This window comes from Lithobates pipiens, unplaced genomic scaffold, assembly GCF_037356315.1.
Source record: "Lithobates pipiens isolate NorthernLeopardFrog02 unplaced genomic scaffold, aLitPip1_a1.2 Scaffold_16, whole genome shotgun sequence".
Lineage (NCBI taxonomy): Eukaryota > Metazoa > Chordata > Amphibia > Anura > Ranidae > Lithobates > Lithobates pipiens.
Genome location: NW_027507748.1, coordinates 376,104,979 through 376,124,067, shown reverse-complemented (window position 1 = coordinate 376,124,067; position 19,089 = coordinate 376,104,979). Strand labels below are relative to the sequence as shown.

Sequence of the window (19,089 nt, the reverse complement as noted above, 5' to 3'; positions counted from 1 at the left end):
GCAAAATTTTATTTCAGCTTATCCCTTTTTAAAAATGATCATGTTAGTTAGACCAATTTTTAACCACTCAAGCCCCAGACCAATTTGCAGCCAAAGGACCAGGCCCCTTTTTGCGATTCAGCACTGCGTCGCTTTAACTGACAATCGTGCGGTCGCGCAACGTGGCTCCCAAACAAAATTGGCGTCCTTTTTTTCCCACAAATAGAGCTTTCTTTTGGTGGTATTTAATCACCTCTGCGGTTTTTATTTTTTGCGCTATAAACAAAAATAGAGTGAGACAATTTTGAAAAAAATTCTATATTTTTAACTTTTTGCTATAATAAATATCCAAAAAAACAAAAAAAAATTTTTCCCTCAGTTTAGGCCGATACATATTCTTCTACATTTTTTTTTGTTTTAACAAAATCGCAATTAGCGATTGATTAGTTTGCGCAAAAATTATAGCATTTACAAAATAGGGGATAGTTTTATAGCATTTTTATTAATTTTTTTTTTTTTACTAGTAATGACGGCAATCAGCGATTTTTATTGTGACTGCGACATTATGGCGGACACATCGGACATTTTTGACACATTTTTGGGACCATTGTCATTTATACAGCAATCAGTGCTATTTAAATGCACCAATTCCTGTGTAAATGACACTAGCAGTAAAGGAGTTAACCACTAGGGGGCGATGAGGGGTTGTGTGTTACGTTGTGTTTTTTTTTTACTGTGGGGGCGTGGCTTGGCATGTGACATCACTGATCGTCTTTCCCTATAACGGTGACAGCCACAGTAGGAAGCACGAGGAGAGGTTTGTTTACACAGACCTCTCCTTGTTCCTCAGCTCTGTGACCCGATCGCAGGACATCAGCAGCGATTGGGTCCGCGGGTCCCGAGGCCACTGAGCTCAGGACTGGGTTGCGAGCTTGCCGGCGGCAGCGCATGCGCAACCCACGGCTGGGCACTTGAAAAGCAACGTACCTGTACATGCTTGTGCCCAGTCGTGCCGTTCTGCCGACGTAAATGTGCAGGAGGCGGTCCTTAAGCAGCTAATGATCCCGTGCTTTACCATATATTGTGCATATTATCCCCTAGGATAGACCGGGAATTATTTTACAAAATCTAGAAGAAAGCTTTAAGACGTTAGAAGCTAGCAACTAAGTAGCTTTGATCTGACAATAAAATTAATAACAATATACTGTATGTAGACAGTTAGATTTTTTTAACCACTTACCGACCGGGCCATAGCCGAAAGACAACTACAGTGCGGTCGGCTTATTCTGGGTGGACGTCCAAGGGACGTCCTCACAGAATCACGCTCCCGTGCGCTGATAGCGGCCATTTACCATGTGATCGCTGTCAAATGACGAAGCAATCACTTTTAAACATGACATGAAGGGAGAGAGCGGATGGCAGCAGCGCTGGGGGCTGGATCTGTAGTTACAATTGCGGTCACATCCAGCCATCCATGCTCTGCCATACCCTGCAATACTCGGTGATACCCAGCCATACCCATCCAAACTCTGCCATACCCAGCCCTGCTCAGCCTCTGTATGTGGCCAGGCTGTGGAAGTCTCACACATGTGGTATCGCCATACTCAGGAGAATCTATTTTAGGGTGTAATTTTTGGTATGTACATGCTATGTGTTAGAAATATTGTATAAATTGACAACTTTGTGTTAAAAAAAAAAAAAATGCGCTTTAACCATTTCCCACCCCCGGCGATTTCCTACACCATAAGAACGTTCTTACGGGAGGTGAGAGGGGACATCCTCCCCTCCCGCCACCCTCCGGTGCTTCTACCGACTCACCGCTACGATCGAAGCCAGGATAGTTTTTTTTTTTTTTTCCCCTTTTTATTCCAGGCTTCCCAGCCTAGAGGTGAGATGTGGGGTCTTATTGACCCCATATCTCACTGTAAAGAGGACCTGTCATGCCATATTCCTATTACAAGGGATGTTTACATTCCTTGTAATAGGAATAAAAGTGATCAAAAAAAAATTTATTTTTGGGGAAAAAAAGTGTCCAAATAAAATAAAGTAAAATGAACAATACATTTTCTTTTTTTTTTTTTTTAAGCGCTCCTGTCCCCATGTGCTCGCATGCAGAAGCGAATGCATATGCAAGTCCCGTCCACATATGAAAACAGTGTTCAAACCACACATGTGAGATATCGCTGCGGACATTAGAGCAAGAGCAATAATATTGGCCCTAGACCTCCTCTGTAACTCAAAACATGTAACCAGTAAAAAATGTTCAAGCGCCGCATACAGGGATTTTTAAGTAGCAAAGTTTGGCGCCATTCCATGAGTGCATGCAATTTTCAAGAGTGACATGCTAGGTATCTATTTACTCTGCCTAACTTCATCTTTACATTATGCAAAAACATTGGGCTAACTTTACCTTTTTTTAAATGCGTTAAAAAAATTGCTGCACAAATACCGTGCGAGATTAAAAAAAAAGGTACAACGACCGTCATTGTATTCTCTAGGGTCTTTGCTAAAAAAAAAATATATATATTATATATATATATATATATATATATATATATATATAAATGTTTTTGGGCTCTATGTAATTTTGTAGCAAATAAATTATGATTTTTACATGTAGGAGAGAAATATCAGAATTGGCCTGGGTGCTCCAGAACACTTGAAGGTGATCCCTGCATGTTGGGCCTCTGTATGTGGCCACGCTGTGTAAAAGTCTCACACATGTGGTATCGCCATATTCAGGAGTAATAGCAGAATGTGTTTTGGGGTGTAATTTGTGGTATGCATATGCTGTGTATGAGAAATAACCTGCCAATATGACAATTTTGTTAAAAAAAAAAAAAAATCTTGATTTTGCAGAGTTGTGGGAAAAAAATGACAACTTTGAAAAACTCACCATGCCTCTTTCTAAATATCTTGGAATGTCTTCTTTCCAAAAAGGGGTAATTTGGGGGATATTTGTACTTTTCTGGCATGTAAGGGTCTTAAGAAATTAGATAGGCCTTCAGTACTTTAGGTGTGATAAATTTTCAGATATTGGCACTAGAGGTCGACCGATATGGGTTTTTCCCTAGCCGATGCCGATATTTAGAAATCATGGCGGCCAATGGCCGATATATAATGCCAATTTTTTTTGGGCCGATATGTTAGGCGATTTTTAATTTCCCCCCCCTTTTTTTTGTTTTCCCTTTCATCTCATAAAATCTAACAGACACCTTTCACACTGGGGAATTTTTCAGGCGCTTTTGGGCTAAAAAATAGCACCTGTAAAGTTCCTGCAAAACGGCTCCCCTGCAGTCTGTGTGAAAGCCCGAGTGCTTTCACACTGAGGCGATGCGCTGGCAGGACGTTAAAAAAAGTCCTGCAAGCAGCACGTTTGGAGTGGTGTATACTGCTCCTCCACCACTCCTGCCCATTGAAATTAATGGGCAGCACTGCCGAAGCGCATGCAATGCATTTTGGCAGCAGCGCTTTGCAGGCTTATTTAACTTCTTCCTCGGCCGCTAGCTGGGTTATAAGTGCCCCGCTAGCAGCCGAATAGCGCCGATAAAATGATAGTAACTAGCAGCATTTTACCGTCAACCCCGGCCCGCTCCAGTGTGAAAGCAGCCTTAAGTAATACAGCTAATTTCTTACATTTAAACATTAAACAAAATAAACCTCCAATCAGTTCACTGGTATGTAAAATTTAGATAAAAAAAATAAAAAAAAAATAAAAGGGCTAACTTTACTGTTTTATTTTATTTTTTAAATCATCAGTGTCTTTTTTCCCAAAAAATTGCATTTGAAAGACCTCTGCGCAAATGCCATGTGACAAAATATTGCAACAGCCGCTATTTTATTCCCTAGGGTTAAACTGAGAACTCTACACACTGAGTTTAGTTCATTCATAAGTGTAAACATTGTATCTCTTTGCTCTTTTCTTGGCAGACTGTCCAGAGAGGAAACAAGTGCTTCACCGAAGACTCAGGCAACTTGTATTGACTTCTATTACAGAAGTCATTTGCAAGTTGCGCTGAAGATATATTGGCCTTTTTATCAGCACAATCGGCCGATGCCGATTAATTAAAAAACACCAAATATCGGCCGATATATCGGTCGCCCTCTAACTGGCACCATAGTTTGTGGACTCTATAACTTTCACAAAGACCAAATAATAAACACCAATTTGTACTTATTTTTACCAAAGATATATAGTAGCATAAATTTTGGCCAAAATTTATGAAGAAAAATTACTAATTTGCTAAATTTTATAAACAGAACCTAAGAAAAATTCCTTTTTTTTTTTTTATTTTATTTTTACAGAATTTTCAGTCTTTCTTTTATAGCGCAAAAAATAAAAAACCCAATGGTGATTAAATACCACCAAAAGAAAGCTCTATTTGTGCTAAAAAAGACAAATAATTCATATGGGTACAGTGTTGTATGACTGAGTAATTGTCATTCAAAATGTGAGAGCACCGAAAAAGCTGAAAATTGGTCTGGTTAGGAAGGGGGTTTAAGTGCCCAGTGGTCAAGTGTTTAAATTAAGTAAATAGGATAAGGGGAATCACTGTAAAATTAACTGTTTAACAAGAGGATTCATGGTGCTAAACCACCAACAAGATAACATTTAGGTTTAAACAAAATCATTACTGTATTTATCGGCGTATAACACGCACTTTTTTCCCCTTAAAAGCAGGGGAAAATCATGGGTGCGTGTTATACGCCGATCCCCTGAAATTCTGAGCCTCTGGGCGGCTTTCAGCCACCTTCGGCCATTATCGGCGGCTTTCGGCCGCCTTCGGCCATTATCGGAAGCTTTCGGCCGCCTTCGGCCATTATCGGAAAGCTTTCGGCCGCCTTCGGCCATTATCGGAAAGCTTTCGGCCGCCTTCGGCCATTATCGGAAAGCTTTCGGCCGCCTTCGGCCATTATCGGAAAGCTTTCGGCCGCCTTCGGCCATTATCGGAAAGCTTTCGGCCGCCTTCGGCCATTATCGGAAAGCTTTCGGCCGCCTTCGGCTCTTCTCGGCAGCCGAAAGCTGGAGAGAAGAGCCGAAGGCCCGCCGAGAACTACCGCACGCCGCCGAGATACACATCCGGCTCTGTATCTCGGCGGCGGCATTTAAAAAAAATAAAAATACAAATAGCAAAATAAATAGACAAGGCTGCAATGGGGGACAAGACTGCATAAGGCTGCAATGGGGGACAAGACTGCAATGGTGGACAAGGCTGCATAAGGCTGCAATGGTGGATAAGACTGCAATGGTGGACAAGGCTGCATAAGACTGCAATGGTGGACAAGGCTGCAGATGACACTGATGGGCATATAAATGTAAGTTTTTTTTTCCCCTTAAACTTCCCTCCTAAAAGTTTTTTTCCTTAAAGTTCCCTCCTAAACTTGGGGTGCGTGTTATACACCGGCGCATGTTATACGCCGATAAATACGGTATATAAAACAGAATCATCTGTGCAGGATGAATGAAACTAGGGGCAAAAAAAACATGCAGACCTGGCAGAATCCAGTGGGATCCTGGTACACCAGTCTACACACTGGAGAAGTGTGTTCAAAAGAAGTCTTCATGGTATACTTGCCGCTAAAAAAGCTATACCTCTGACATGGAAACTTAAGCCAGGGCTCGACAAAACCCGGGTGCCAGGTCGCATTTGCGACTAGAATTAGTGACCTGGCGCCTGGGGCAGCACAGCTGGGGTTATCCTGTCTCCGTGGACCCCCCCCGGCGTGATTGCGAGCCCGTGGCTTTGAGGCCTTCTGCAATCCTATAATTCCTTCTGGAATCTGGCGCCCTCTTGTGGTGGCCGTTGGAATGACAACCAGCACTTTAACGCCCTAGAGAATAAAATGGTGGTCGTTGCAATACTGTCTGTCACACCGTATTTTGGGAAAAAATTATTTAATAAAAAAAAAATAAAAATAAAAAAGACAACAGTAAAGTTAGCCCAATTTTTTTAAATTGTGAAAGATAATGTTACGCAGAGTAAATCGATACCCAACATGTTACGCTTCCAAATTGTGCCCGCTCATGGAATGGCAACAAACTTTTACCCTTTAAAATCTCCATAGGCAACGTTTAAAAAATTCTACAGGTTGCACGTTTTAAGTTACAGAGGAGGTCTAGGGCTACAATTATTGCTCTCACTCTACCGATCGCAGCGATACTTCACGTGTGGTTTGAACACCACTTTCATATATGCGTTCGCTTCTGCACGCAAGCTTGGCGGGACAGGGCGCGTTTAAAATTTTTTTTTTTTTTCTTATTTTAACTTCTATTTTTATTTTTTTCACTGTTCTTTATAAAAAAAAAAAAAAAGTGTGTCACTTTTATTCCTATTACAAGGAATGTAAAAATCCCTTGTAATAGAAAAAAGCATGACAGGTCCTCTTATATATGAGATCTGGGGTCAGAGAGACCTCACATCTCATATTTACACTAAAATGCAATTCATAAAAAAATTGTCATTTGAAAAAAATAAAATAAATAAAATGTCCCTCTAAGAGCTATGGGCAATGACTTGGAGACAGGTGGGGGGCTGGGGGCTATCTTCCCCTCACTCGTCTCCATGTCAGGCCAGGGACAGGTCCAGATCGCCGTCACGGACCTGGCTCCTAACTTTTTTAGCTGGCTCCTAGAATCCAAGCAAATTTGTCAACCCCTGGCTTAAGCTTTGTACAAACGATCAGATTTTCGTACGATTGTTGATCCATTTTTTGTTGCATGCTAGTCTCATGTCGAAAGTGAAGAGGTTACTCACCATACGAAAATTCTCATATGACAGAATTCAACTTTAGAGGTGACGTCATGTGTTGAATAGTTTTGTATGTATTCTTTCGTTTCTGAGCATGCGTAGTCTTGCTCTTACGATTTTTTTTTGGACGAAAACCATACTAATTAAACAAAAATTTGACATTTTGTTCACATCCGACAAAAATGTTATAGTCTGATAGCTTTTGTCGTATGAGAAATTGAAATCGGCTGTCGAAAGCACCATAGTAACGATCTGAAAATCAGCAGATCGTTCGTCAGATGGATTTTTACTTCCGATTTTCATATAGTATGTACAGGCCTTAAGTCACTCTTTGCCTATGCATGAAAACGCTATAAACAGGAACATGGTGGGAAGTGCTCTGGACTTTTGAGTTCAAATCTGAAATATTTGGGTGTAACAGGAGGCAGTTAGCTCGCAGAAAGTCTTGAAAGCAGTACAAGGATAGGTGCATGGTTAAGTTTCTTTGCAGGTTTTGTATTGCATTTATGCACATGGAGTTGGGAATTTTTTATCAAAATGTGTGGTCTCTTCAATGTTGTAAAGTACACAAAGATAGTCATTTATCATGTAGTCCCATCAGTGAGGCATCTGATCGGTTCCAAGTTCATTCTGCAGCATTGCAATGGCCCAAAAGATATAGCCAAACCCATGAAGAACTATCTTTAGTGAAATTAATAAAAAACAAGTCTATGAATAAATTATATGGCCACCACAAAACCCTGATCTCAACATCATTGATTCTGTCTGGGATTACATGGAGACAGAAGCAACCGAGACAGCCTAAGGTCACAGAAATACGATTAGTTATCCTAGATGTTTGGAACAACCTACCTGCCGAGTTCCTGTGTGAAGGAAGAATTGTTGTGGAATAAGAGAATTGTTTTTTTTTTTAAAGGCAAAGGGTAGGGTTTTTCCTGCTAATGCACTTTTAAGTAAAGAAAGCAACCTTACTTTTAAAGCAATTTTTACAAGTGCCCTAAAGTGGTTCTAATGTTTTTTTTTTTACATCCCAACCATTAAGATAAAAAGCCTTCTGTTGCAAAAGATCCTGCCCAGCCACCCCCCTTATACTTACCTGAGCCCTATCTCAATCCAGTGATGTACACAAGAGCTGCAACTGTCCTGGCTCTGGCCTTCATCACTGGGCAGATTGGTAGCAACAGGAGCCATTGGCTCCTGCTCCTGTCAATCAAACTATGATGAGGGAGCAGTGCCAAACCCTGCTGACACAGGCAGGATAGCTCGGAAACGAGCCCACACAAGTGCCTCCATAGAAATTGGCTTTCTATGGTGGCACTTGGTGGAGGGGGGGGGTGAGCCGGAGCACCAGCGGGGATCGAGAAGAGAACAATCAGGGCACAGAGCAGGTAAGTATAACATGTTTGTTATTTTATGAAGCTTCAATATCACTTTAAACTGTTAGGCCGCGTACACACGGGCGGACTGTCCGCCCAACTAGGTTCGTCAAACAGTTTGACAAACAGTCCGTTCAAAATTTGCATGAGCGGACTTGACCACACACGACGAACGAACAGTCCGCTAAAAACTTGCGCGATGACGTGAACGGCACGTACGACGGGGCGAGAAATTCGGCGTCCGATACACTGTAATGCAACCTTCGCCGTGTAAATTCTTTCTGAGCATGCGCGAGACTTAGTTTGCCGAACAAGCCTACACACGAGCGGACTGTCCGCTCAAACCAAGTTTCAGCGGACAGTCTTACGGAAATTCCGAAAAACTTTGTTCGTCAGACTGTCCGCTGAAGCCCACACACGAGCGGACTGTCCGCTGAAACACTGTTCAGCGGACAAAGTTGGACGAACAGTCCGCCCGTGTGTACGCGGCCTTAGTGTTTTTTCTTGGTAGCAGGGGTGAAATCAAGATGAGAAGTCCACAGTTGAGCTTTAACAAAGCTCATATAGAGTATATTTTGAATAGATATGAGGACACAATGGTATGACCAGAAATTATTCCCAGAAGGTAATAATATTTTTTTTTTATATATATGCTGGACATCTAGTTCCTGGGGATTTTCCAATTTGATTTTTTGCTTATGTCATACCACAAATATCCATTTCTTATGACACAGTTATATTTCTGATAAAGTCAGCTACAGGTTATTTACGCAAGCAAGTAGCAAACTATCAATACAGAGATAAATCAACATGGCAGATTGGATGGCACACAGTACAACACGGTGTTAGTAAGCATACAGCACCTACACATAATGCTGAAACTGAAGGCCAGATAACTTCTACATAGGGTTCCAATATGAATAAATCCAGAATCATAAAATACTCTGCAGTTTTCTTTCTTTAATTATATTATAGGACTCCTGTATAGTACTGTATTTTAAACAAAGGTGAAAGAGCCAAGGTCAAATCTGAGATTATCAATTATTAATCAAAGCAAAATGTATCCACATTCTGTCTGTTAAAAGTCAACCTCTTAGTGACCTTCGGAGTTGCAATAAATTAAATAATTTCTTGCAAGATCAATACACATGCCTTTAATAGATGCTATCCATTTAACATAGACTGATGCAGCAGTTAAACAATAGACCCCCAAGAGGCCTTGAACAGGTCTGTGCTTTAAATACAGGGTTAAAATAAATTATTCATTGATCTCAGTTCAACATGGTTTCAGCTACAGTACTACTTACCGGGGGAGATTTAACTCTTGTTCAAGTAAATTTCAAATTACAAAAAGGTTGTTAGTCATACTGTATAGGGGGCAATTCACTTTGATAGATGATAAGGTATAGAGTTCACCAAGGTTCGGCTTGCCCCGTTAAAGCCTATGCCAGTTCACTTGCATCTTTTAATCTCTGCAGTCTGCAGATTCTTACAGCTTCTGCCAGCCTGCATCCACATGTCGATGTTTAGTCTGTATCCAACCTCTGAAGGACAACCTGCTTTTCTCTACATGAGGCTTAATTGGCTTAGCAATAGATAGCACCTGAGCTATTACTCAGATGCATTATACCTGAAGAAGCTGGTGAGTCAGCATCTCTAGAAGAGCGAACGTGTAAAACATTGACTTTTGCCAGCGTGTACAAAGAACTTTCATCCAATAAAAGCATAGGGTAGAGTAAAAAAAAAAAAAAAAAATAATCCACATGACCCATACTGAACATAAATTAGCTACACTGAGTGTTCGAATAACAAAAAATAAAATCATATTACACTACAGTTTGATAAAAACAGCTACTAATCAAATACAGTTGCCAAGCCACCTAATTACATTCATTTAACGGAAACGTAATTTAACGGCTGCACAAGAACATTTTATTGCCCTTTTTCACATCATCCAGTTTATAGGATGGCGCAAATTGCAATGTTTTCATAATTATTTTACCACTAATAAATGTGCCATATCTAGTGTATTCAGACAATGGACTGGCAATAGCTAACAAATCACTGCTGTTGCAAATCCCAAATCTAATATTGCATGTGAACACTGCATCCGCAAGTAATTGCACTGCAGCTTTTGCATTTTATATTGCTCTGGTCTAACACTGCACTGAACAATACGGAAAGTGAAGTTTGACTGCAGAAACAAAGGTCTTTCTACTCCCACATTGACATTTTGAGTCCAGTAAAAACACAAGGAAAAGTGCATACAAGTGTGACAGATCTGACAGCTGCTGGAGATGGGTGTATGTAAAATCAGAACTAAGTTCAGAAACACATGCACCTGCAAAATGAGAAACATTTCTGCACTGCCGACTTCTCTCACATCCGAGATGTTCTGCAGCAAGTAGCCGTTGTATAACAATGCTACATTAAAGATCATTAACGATCATTAAGCAAGTTTTCTTGCAGAATGCCTATGTGAGGAAAAGATATGCAGTATATAACATTTAAATGACCTTATGAAAAGGAAAACAAAGAAGACTGGCGCAGAACCAGGGCTGTCCCCCATAGCAACCAGTTTATTTTCACTCTTACACATAATGAAAATAAAGCCTGGTTCCTTACGCATCTCATTAACTATTTGTTGTCTTTGTGAAAAAACATCACTTTTTATCATTGCTCAAAGCTTACTTCTTAAAATAATCATGCAGCCAGACAAGCCTCATTTATTTAAAGTGCTTGTAAACCTCAAACATGAAATATGAACAAAGCATATTTCTCTATAGTGTACTTGTCTCAATCCAGAGCACTAAGTGTAATTTCTGTCTGCTGCCTCATTCTTTTTCTATCAACATAAACAACTTCTGACAAGTTTTCCTGACACCAAGAGAGAAAAGGTGACAGGGGAGGGACTTCTAGCTGATTGACATCCTCAGCTATGTTCCTGAATGAAGAGGTGTGTCCCTTCCCTCCAATCAACTCATAGATCTCTTCACTTGGCTCAAGCAGAGTGTAATATCAGCTCCCTGCTTTGTGCTGCTGTGAAAAATCATTTTTTTCTCTGTATTTCACAGGGATGTACAGGACAAATGGCAGCAGATAAACAGGTACAACTAACATAAGAGGCTTTGTTTTATTTCTGTGTGTCACCGGAGGCCAATCAATTAATTGGGTATATGTAAGAGTTTACAACCACTTTAAAAAGGTATGTGGTGTCTCAAACAAGTTAGGCTATCAGTAGGGTTGCCACTTCCTCCCTTTAAACCTGAACACATATTAATTACACAGGTTCTGTGGCCGATTAAGGTGATAATTAAACTCACGTGGTGCCTTATCTGCATTTAATTAGCCACAGAACCTGTGTAATTCAAAGTTGTTCAGGTTTAAAGGAATAAGGTAGCCATCAGGTACCATAAGTTAAAATATATATATCACATCCCTTTAGAAGTGTTCCTACTGGGAGTGTCTCACCAAAAATGACATTTTTTTTGCAGGGGATGCCTGAAATCTGACTTGTATCTTAAAGCGGAGTTCCAGGCTTTTTATGTTTATTAAAAGGCAGCAGCTATAAAAAGTGTAGTTGCTGACATTTAATAAACAGACACTTACCCGTTTCACGGTCCATCGATGCGGCCGAACGGAGCGCCGCTCCTCTCCGCCAGCGCCTCCATTGTCACTATGGGCACCCAGCCGTGACAGCTTTCGGCTTCATGGCCAGACATGCACGAGTCACGCTGCGCTCCCGGAGTGGACAGGGGATCTCATGGGACCTCTTACGTGTCCCAGGAGATAGCCTAGAGGGAGGGGCCACCTAAGGCGAAAGGATGAGTTGCCTTGGCGGTCCCTGGGCGGAAGGGGGAAGTGGGAGAGGAAGTCACCCTCCTAACGAAGCCCCCCAAAAAATGACATGCCAAATGTGGCATGTAAGGGGGCGAGGAGTTCTTAAATCGGAAGTTCCATTTTTGGGTGGAACTCTGCTTTAAGCAGGCTTTTGGGAAAATTGCTGAGCCAATCACACAAGCAGGAAATGATGTTTCTGGGGAGTGTTCAGTGCACATTCTGTGTACAGAACTCCAGGTAGCCATATTGGAACGTGTTCTCAGAAAATTACAGTGGCTGCAGATTGAAAAGGAAAGGTCATTTTTAATAACATTCAATTACAACATGACTTGGTGTTGTAATTGTACACGCTATATTATTTTTTTCTTAATTTGCTATTTTTTTTCCCCCACAAAAGAGGAGTTACCCTTTAAGTCTGTAAGTGTGGCATACTCTTAAAAAAGCAGACCTCCACCCTTTGCCATCTCATTCCTTACTCTCTCAAAATCATACACATAAAATCAATCTCTCGCTCTCTCTACACACATTAAAAAAAAAAAAAAAAAAAAAAAAAAATATATATATATATATATATATATATATATATATATATATATATATATATATATATATATATATATATATATATATATATACACATATACACACACACATATACACACACACACTTTATTTATTGACGTATACCATGCAATTTTTCACCCTGAAAATCGGGTGCAACTAACATGTGCTTGTTATACGCCGATATTGCAATTTGGGCTGCCTAGGAGGGAGGAGGAGGGGGTGGGATTAGCGCCGGCCGTCAGATGAAATACAGTGAGAATCTCCTGTTTACTCAGCGGCCTCTGTAACAGGAGGTCCCGTCTCCTGGGTCAGCATTGGACGACTGTTCTGTCTATCATAGATGGGCATTGATCAGGCTGTCTATGGGCATTGATCAAGCTGCATTGATGGGCAATTGTGAGGCTGCAGGTGGACAATGGTGAGGCTGCATTAATGGGCACTGACCCTTATTTTGCTTCAAAGTTTTTTTTGTTTTTTTTTTTGTTTTTTTTCCTAAAATGAAGGTGCGTTTAATACTCCTGTGCATGTTATATGCCGATAAATACAGAATATATCTCTATCTATATAGAGATAGATCTATAGATTGATCTATATATCTCCTTTTTTGGAGAATTTTCTGCACTCTTTCCTAGGCAAGAATATTGTTTCCCTTGGCATATCCATATATTGCATCGCGGGTGGCCACAGGATATGCTACTGCTCATATGGCACATCATCAGGGGGCTTTTTCTTGCAACTGGCCCCCCTGATGATGCCCTGCAGCACCTGCCAATCACCAGAAAGCTGGCTGCAACAGCCAAAAAAAAAACAAAAAAAAAAAAACAAACAGCCCCCAATGATGTCTCGAAGGCAAATACTGGCGCGGGACCCTGCGTGTAACAGCGGCATGAAGGACCCCTAAGAACATTGCTGGATCGACGGGTATGCAAGTATGTTTTTTTTTTGTGAATCACTCAGCGTAAAATGTAAGGGGGGGGGGGGGGTGTAAGTCTTCTTTGACAGGTAACAATAACATGCACAAGTGCCCATGGTAAACAGAGAGCTGTTATTCATATCCTAGAGCAGTCTGAGACTGTATTATTATTAATATATCAATAATATTGAGCTTTAGAAGGTACAAAGGGCATTTTCTCCATCAGGCTCACCATATATGACAAGCGTGGGTAAGGGAATCAGCACCACATGAGCCATGGACAGCTCCACACATCTCCGGTAGCGGATGGGTTAATGGAACAATGCCATCTGCAGAGGGCTCCATCCGAGCTCAGCACAATCACACAGCACTGCACATGTCTAATACAAACACTGGAGCTCCAGCAATGTACGACTCCTATGCATTGCAGCACTCCATGCTTATCAGTACACTACACAAACCCGTATAAAGGGGGAAGGAGCGCTCTCTCACTGACTAGTAAATATCCCCATTGAGTGCTTACCTGGAGCGCCGCTATGGCACACACGGTGGCATCACTTGCTTGCCTCGCACTGACCGCTCGCTCCGCTGCTCAGCGTCCTCGCGCCATCTACCCTCACAGTCCCCCTCCCCTGAGCACGAGGCGAGCAGAGGGGCGTGGCCAGAGGCTGCAGCTCCGCGGGATCCTATAGAGATCAGTGTTTCCTGCCTGGATAGGGAGAGGAGCGCGCAGTCCGATGCGGCTATTCAGCCAGCCTTGGGTGGCACGGTCACCCACCTTCTTCTTCTTCTTCTTTTTTTTTTTGTAACTCAGCAGCAAAAAAAATCATGTACAGCTTCAACTTCAACATTGCCATGACAACAATTGCTTGGCTGTAATGTCGGTATAGTTCATGTTTATCTCGTTTTATTAACACTTGTACATTGGTAGGGTTTTAGTCATGTTTATCTGTGATATTATGGTTTTATTCAGACGTTTTATTCATTTTTGATGGTAAGTAGCAAGATGGAAGTATGTAGACCCCGCTAAAACTGAGCTCAGTGCACGCTAGCGTTTTATTATAAGCCCAAAAAATGCTAGGGGAAAAAAAACGCTGTGCACGCTTGTAGCGCTTTAGGAGTGTTAGTACTTTATTAGCGTTTAGAGCTAGTTCACACCACAAAAACACTCCAGTTCCGTTCCAGATGCGTTTCTGCATGCACATGTTAGACGCATTTTGGTGCATTTTTGAAGCGTTTCTTTCCTTTTTTTTTCACTGACTGGAGTCCAGTGCGTATTTTTTGGTGCTCTTTTTATGCTTTCCAGTGCATTCTGGGGTGTTTTTCATGAGTTTTAGGGCCAGTTCACACCTCATGCAGTTCAGTGTGTGTTTTTTTGTGCATCAAAAACACATGGAAAGTAGGTTAGACGGTTTTCAATGGCATAGTTCACACCAGTGTGGTCAGTTACATGCGTTCCACAAAAAACAAGGTAAAGCATTTTTCCTGTGATGGACTGTCCTGGAACGCTGGCTGGTTCACACCACAAAAACACACTCCATATCCGGTCTGGATGCGTTTCTGCATGCGTGTTTTTGGCACGTTGCGGTGCCTTTTTGATGCATTTAAAGATGTATTCCAGATGCTTTTTTTCTTCTTTTTTCCTGTTTTTTTTTTCCCCCCACTTTTTTTATGCACTTGAAGCGTTGAGTAGCATTGAGTTTTTTATGCATTTGAACTTGAAGCGTTCCAGTGCAGGAAAAATGCAGCGTGTTCTATTTTTTTTTTCCTGGAACTGACCGCACTGGTGTGAACTATGCCATTAGAAACCATATACAGGCATACCCCACTTTTAAGTACACAATGGGGTTTATTTACTAAGGCTGGATTCACACCTATGCATTTTAGTGCTTTTTGCATTTTGCAGATTTGCACTACAGTCCATTTACCATGGATTCCTATGGAATACATTCTGTAGTACAAATCTGCAAAATGCAAAAAGCACTAAAAATGCATAGGTGTAAATCCAGCCTAAAGCTGGAAAGTGCAAAATCAGGCTCACTTCTGCATAGAAAGCAATGAGCTTCCAGGTTTTATTACCAAAGCTTAATAGAACAAGCTGGTGTTAGAAGCTCATTGGTTTCTATGCAGAAGTGAGCCTGATTTTGCACTTTCCAGCTTTAGTAAATAAACCCCATTGTGTACTTAACCCTGATGGGTTTACTTCCTCTTTGATTCCCTGCAAAGGTAAAGCATAATGGACTACCATGCATCGCATAGTAGTCCATTATGTGTCACTTACCTGACACAGGAGCCAGCAAAGTCACCGCTGTCCTCTTGTGTATAGAGCCTCCATCTTCTTGGTGGGTCTCGCTGCTCCGGCGCTGTCATTCGACGAAGCCGCAATGTCGTCACTCCCGCGCATGCGCATGGGAGCCGCCACTCGTGGCATATCGCCGTTGACAGCGGCGCGCTCAGTGCACCTGCGCGCCGCTATCTGCGGCGTATGCGCCGTAGATAGTGGTGCCTGTGTTTTGGCAAATATCTCCTAAACCTTGCAGGTTTAGGAGATATTTCTTGGACCTACAGGTAAGCCTTAATCTAGGCTTACCTGTAGGTCAAAGTGGTTTGTAAGGGTTTACAACCACTTTAAAAGTAGGGTATGCCTGTAATCTACAGAAGTGATTACACCCCTCATATTTGTGTAAATATTTTATTACAGCTTTAAATATTTTTATTCTATCTTTTCTTGTGACAACACAGGAGAAATGACACTTTTCTACACTGTAAAGTAGTGTGTGTACAGCAAGGGTAGGCAACCTTGGCCCAGCTGTGGTGAAACTACAAGTCCCATGAAACATTGCAAGACCCTGACAATCTCACAGGCATGACTCCTAGAGGCATGATGGGATTTGTAGTTTCACCACAGCTGGAGTGCCGAGGTTGCCTACCCCCTGATGTACAGTGTATAAAAAAAAGGAACTTTTTATCTTTCAAAAAGTGTTTCGGCATGCTAAACCTTTAATCCATTTTCTAAATTGCTACATTTGTACATTTAAAAAGCTGGTATAAAGGAATAGTAGTGGTTAAAAAAAAGCACCTGCGGGTTGAACTTATCATTTTCTTTGTATATGTCTCCTTTAAGGGGGCGTGGCAGAGGGTGTGTCCTATGCCTACATACTTTTGCTACTAAGTGTCCCTCCTATCTCAAAACATTGGGAGGTATGTAACTTTGGATATTATTACAGGTCATCGGAGGCCCTCTGATGACGCTGCCAGGGTGGAGTGAAATGCACTAGGTACAGAGACTTCCGGTGACATATTTTTTTGGATTTTGGAACGCAAACCGTGGATTGCACAGTGTTTTATATGCTTGTCATGAAAGACCAACATGTGAGTGCAGATTATTCTATAATAAAACCTTTTTAAATCCATATCCTATGAGTACGGCTAACTATTGGGGACAGGTGGAAGAGGATAAAGACACATCTATGAAAACGGAAAATTTATATCAAATACTTACCGTAATTTTCCTTTCCCGATGGACTCCATGGCAGCCTACGTATGGGTTAATCCCGCCTCTCATACCTCATAGGACCCCACTCCTATAAATCTTTGCTTCTGAACAGAGACTGTGTTCCGTAACTTAGCCTACTCCAGCAAATGGGAGGGAACTCCTGCTGCCATGGAGTCCACCAGGAAAGGAAAATTACGGTAAGTATTTGATATAAATTTTCCGTTTTCCTGACAGACTCCATGGCAGCCTACGTATGGGAAATAACTAGCCATACACACCCGGGTGGGAAAATTGCTGGTTAACAGAAAAAAAGGTTTAATTGGCACCGTCAACAGATAAGACATGTAAACCAAAATTAACCGAAGATAAAGAAGCCGGCTCAACACAATAATGTGTCATAAAGGTATTAATTGATGACCATGAGGCCGCTTTACAGATCACTTCTGGAGAAACATGACGAGCAGCCGCTCATGATGTTGAAACGCTCCTGGTAGAATGAGCTGTCACCGCCTCTGGAGGAGCCAAACCCTTAGCTTTATAAGCCCCTTGAATAGCCTGAACAATCCAAGCTGCAATGGTTCTTGAAGAAGCACGCAATCCCTTATTCTTTCCATGGAAGTAAACAAAGAGATGGTCAGAAGTCCGAAAGGGAGCTTGCATTTTAGTGCTTTTTGCATTTTGCAGATTTGCACTACAGTCCATTTACCATGGATTCCTATGGAATACATTCTGTAGTACAAATCTGCAAAATGCAAAAAGCACTAAAAATGCATAGGTGTAAATCCAGCCTAAAGCTGGAAAGTGCAAAATCAGGCTCACTTCTGCATAGAAAGCAATGAGCTTCCAGGTTTTATTACCAAAGCTTAATAGAACAAGCTGGTGTTAGAAGCTCATTGGTTTCTATGCAGAAGTGAGCCTGATTTTGCACTTTCCAGCTTTAGTAAATAAACCCCATTGTGTACTTAACCCTGATGGGTTTACTTCCTCTTTGATTCCCTGCAAAGGTAAAGCATAATGGACTACCATGCATCGCATAGTAGTCCATTATGTGTCACTTACCTGACACAGGAGCCAGCGAAGTCACCGCTGTCCTCTTGTGTATAGAGCCTCCATCTTCTTGGTGGGTCTCGCTGCTCCGGCGCTGTCATTCGACGAAGCCGCAATGTCGTCACTCCCGCGCATGCGCATGGGAGCCGCCACTCGTGGCATATCGCCGTTGACAGCGGCGCGCTCAGTGCACCTGCGCGCCGCTATCTGCGGCGTATGCGCCGTAGATAGTGGTGCCTGTGTTTTGGCAAATATCTCCTAAACCTTGCAGGTTTAGGAGATATTTCTTGGACCTACAGGTAAGCCTTAATCTAGGCTTACCTGTAGGTCAAAGTGGTTTGTAAGGGTTTACAACCACTTTAAAAGTAGGGTATGCCTGTAATCTACAGAAGTGATTACACCCCTCATATTTGTGTAAATATTTTATTACAGCTTTAAATATTTTTATTCTATCTTTTCTTGTGACAACACAGGAGAAATGACACTTTTCTACACTGTAAAGTAGTGTGTGTACAGCAAGGGTAGGCAACCTTGGCCCAGCTGTGGTGAAACTACAAGTCCCATGAAACATTGCAAGACCCTGACAATCTCACAGGCATGACTCCTAGAGGCATGATGGGATTTGTAGTTTCACCACAGCTGGAGTGCCGAGGTTGCCTACCCCCTGATGTACAGTGTATAAAAAAAAGGAACTTTTTATCTTTTATCTGGAGGAGCCAAACCCTTAGCTTTATAAGCCCCTTGAATAGCCTGAACAATCCAAGCTGCAATGGTTCTTGAAGAAGCACGCAATCCCTTATTCTTTCCATGGAAGTAAACAAAGAGATGGTCAGAAGTCCGAAAGGGAGCTTGCATTTTAGTGCTTTTTGCATTTTGCAGATTTGCACTACAGTCCATTTACCATGGATTCCTATGGAATACATTCTGTAGTACAAATCTGCAAAATGCAAAAAGCACTAAAAATGCATAGGTGTAAATCCAGCCTAAAGCTGGAAAGTGCAAAATCAGGCTCACTTCTGCATAGAAAGCTGTGGTTTCTAAGTACTGTTTTAGAACTTCTCCAACATCTAAAGGATGAATGTTAGAATCTCCAGAAGTCCGAAAAGTAGGAAGAACAATCTCCTG

At 41.6% G+C, this 19,089-nt stretch overlaps 1 protein-coding gene across 3 annotated transcripts in view; it reads right to left on the bottom strand.

Moving 5' to 3' along the window:
* Positions 1-14,078, bottom strand: part of RASL10B (RAS like family 10 member B) — a 204,788-nt gene extending 190,710 nt beyond the window's left edge. The window contains exon 1 of one of the 3 annotated variants that reach the window (XM_077482169.1): positions 13,945-14,078. The gene's annotated coding sequence lies outside the window, so the exon portion shown is untranslated. The remainder of the gene's footprint in view (positions 1-13,944) is intronic. The other 2 variants (XM_077482167.1, XM_077482168.1) reach the window with 2 other exon arrangements.
* Positions 14,079-19,089: the final 5,011 nt, after the last annotated feature.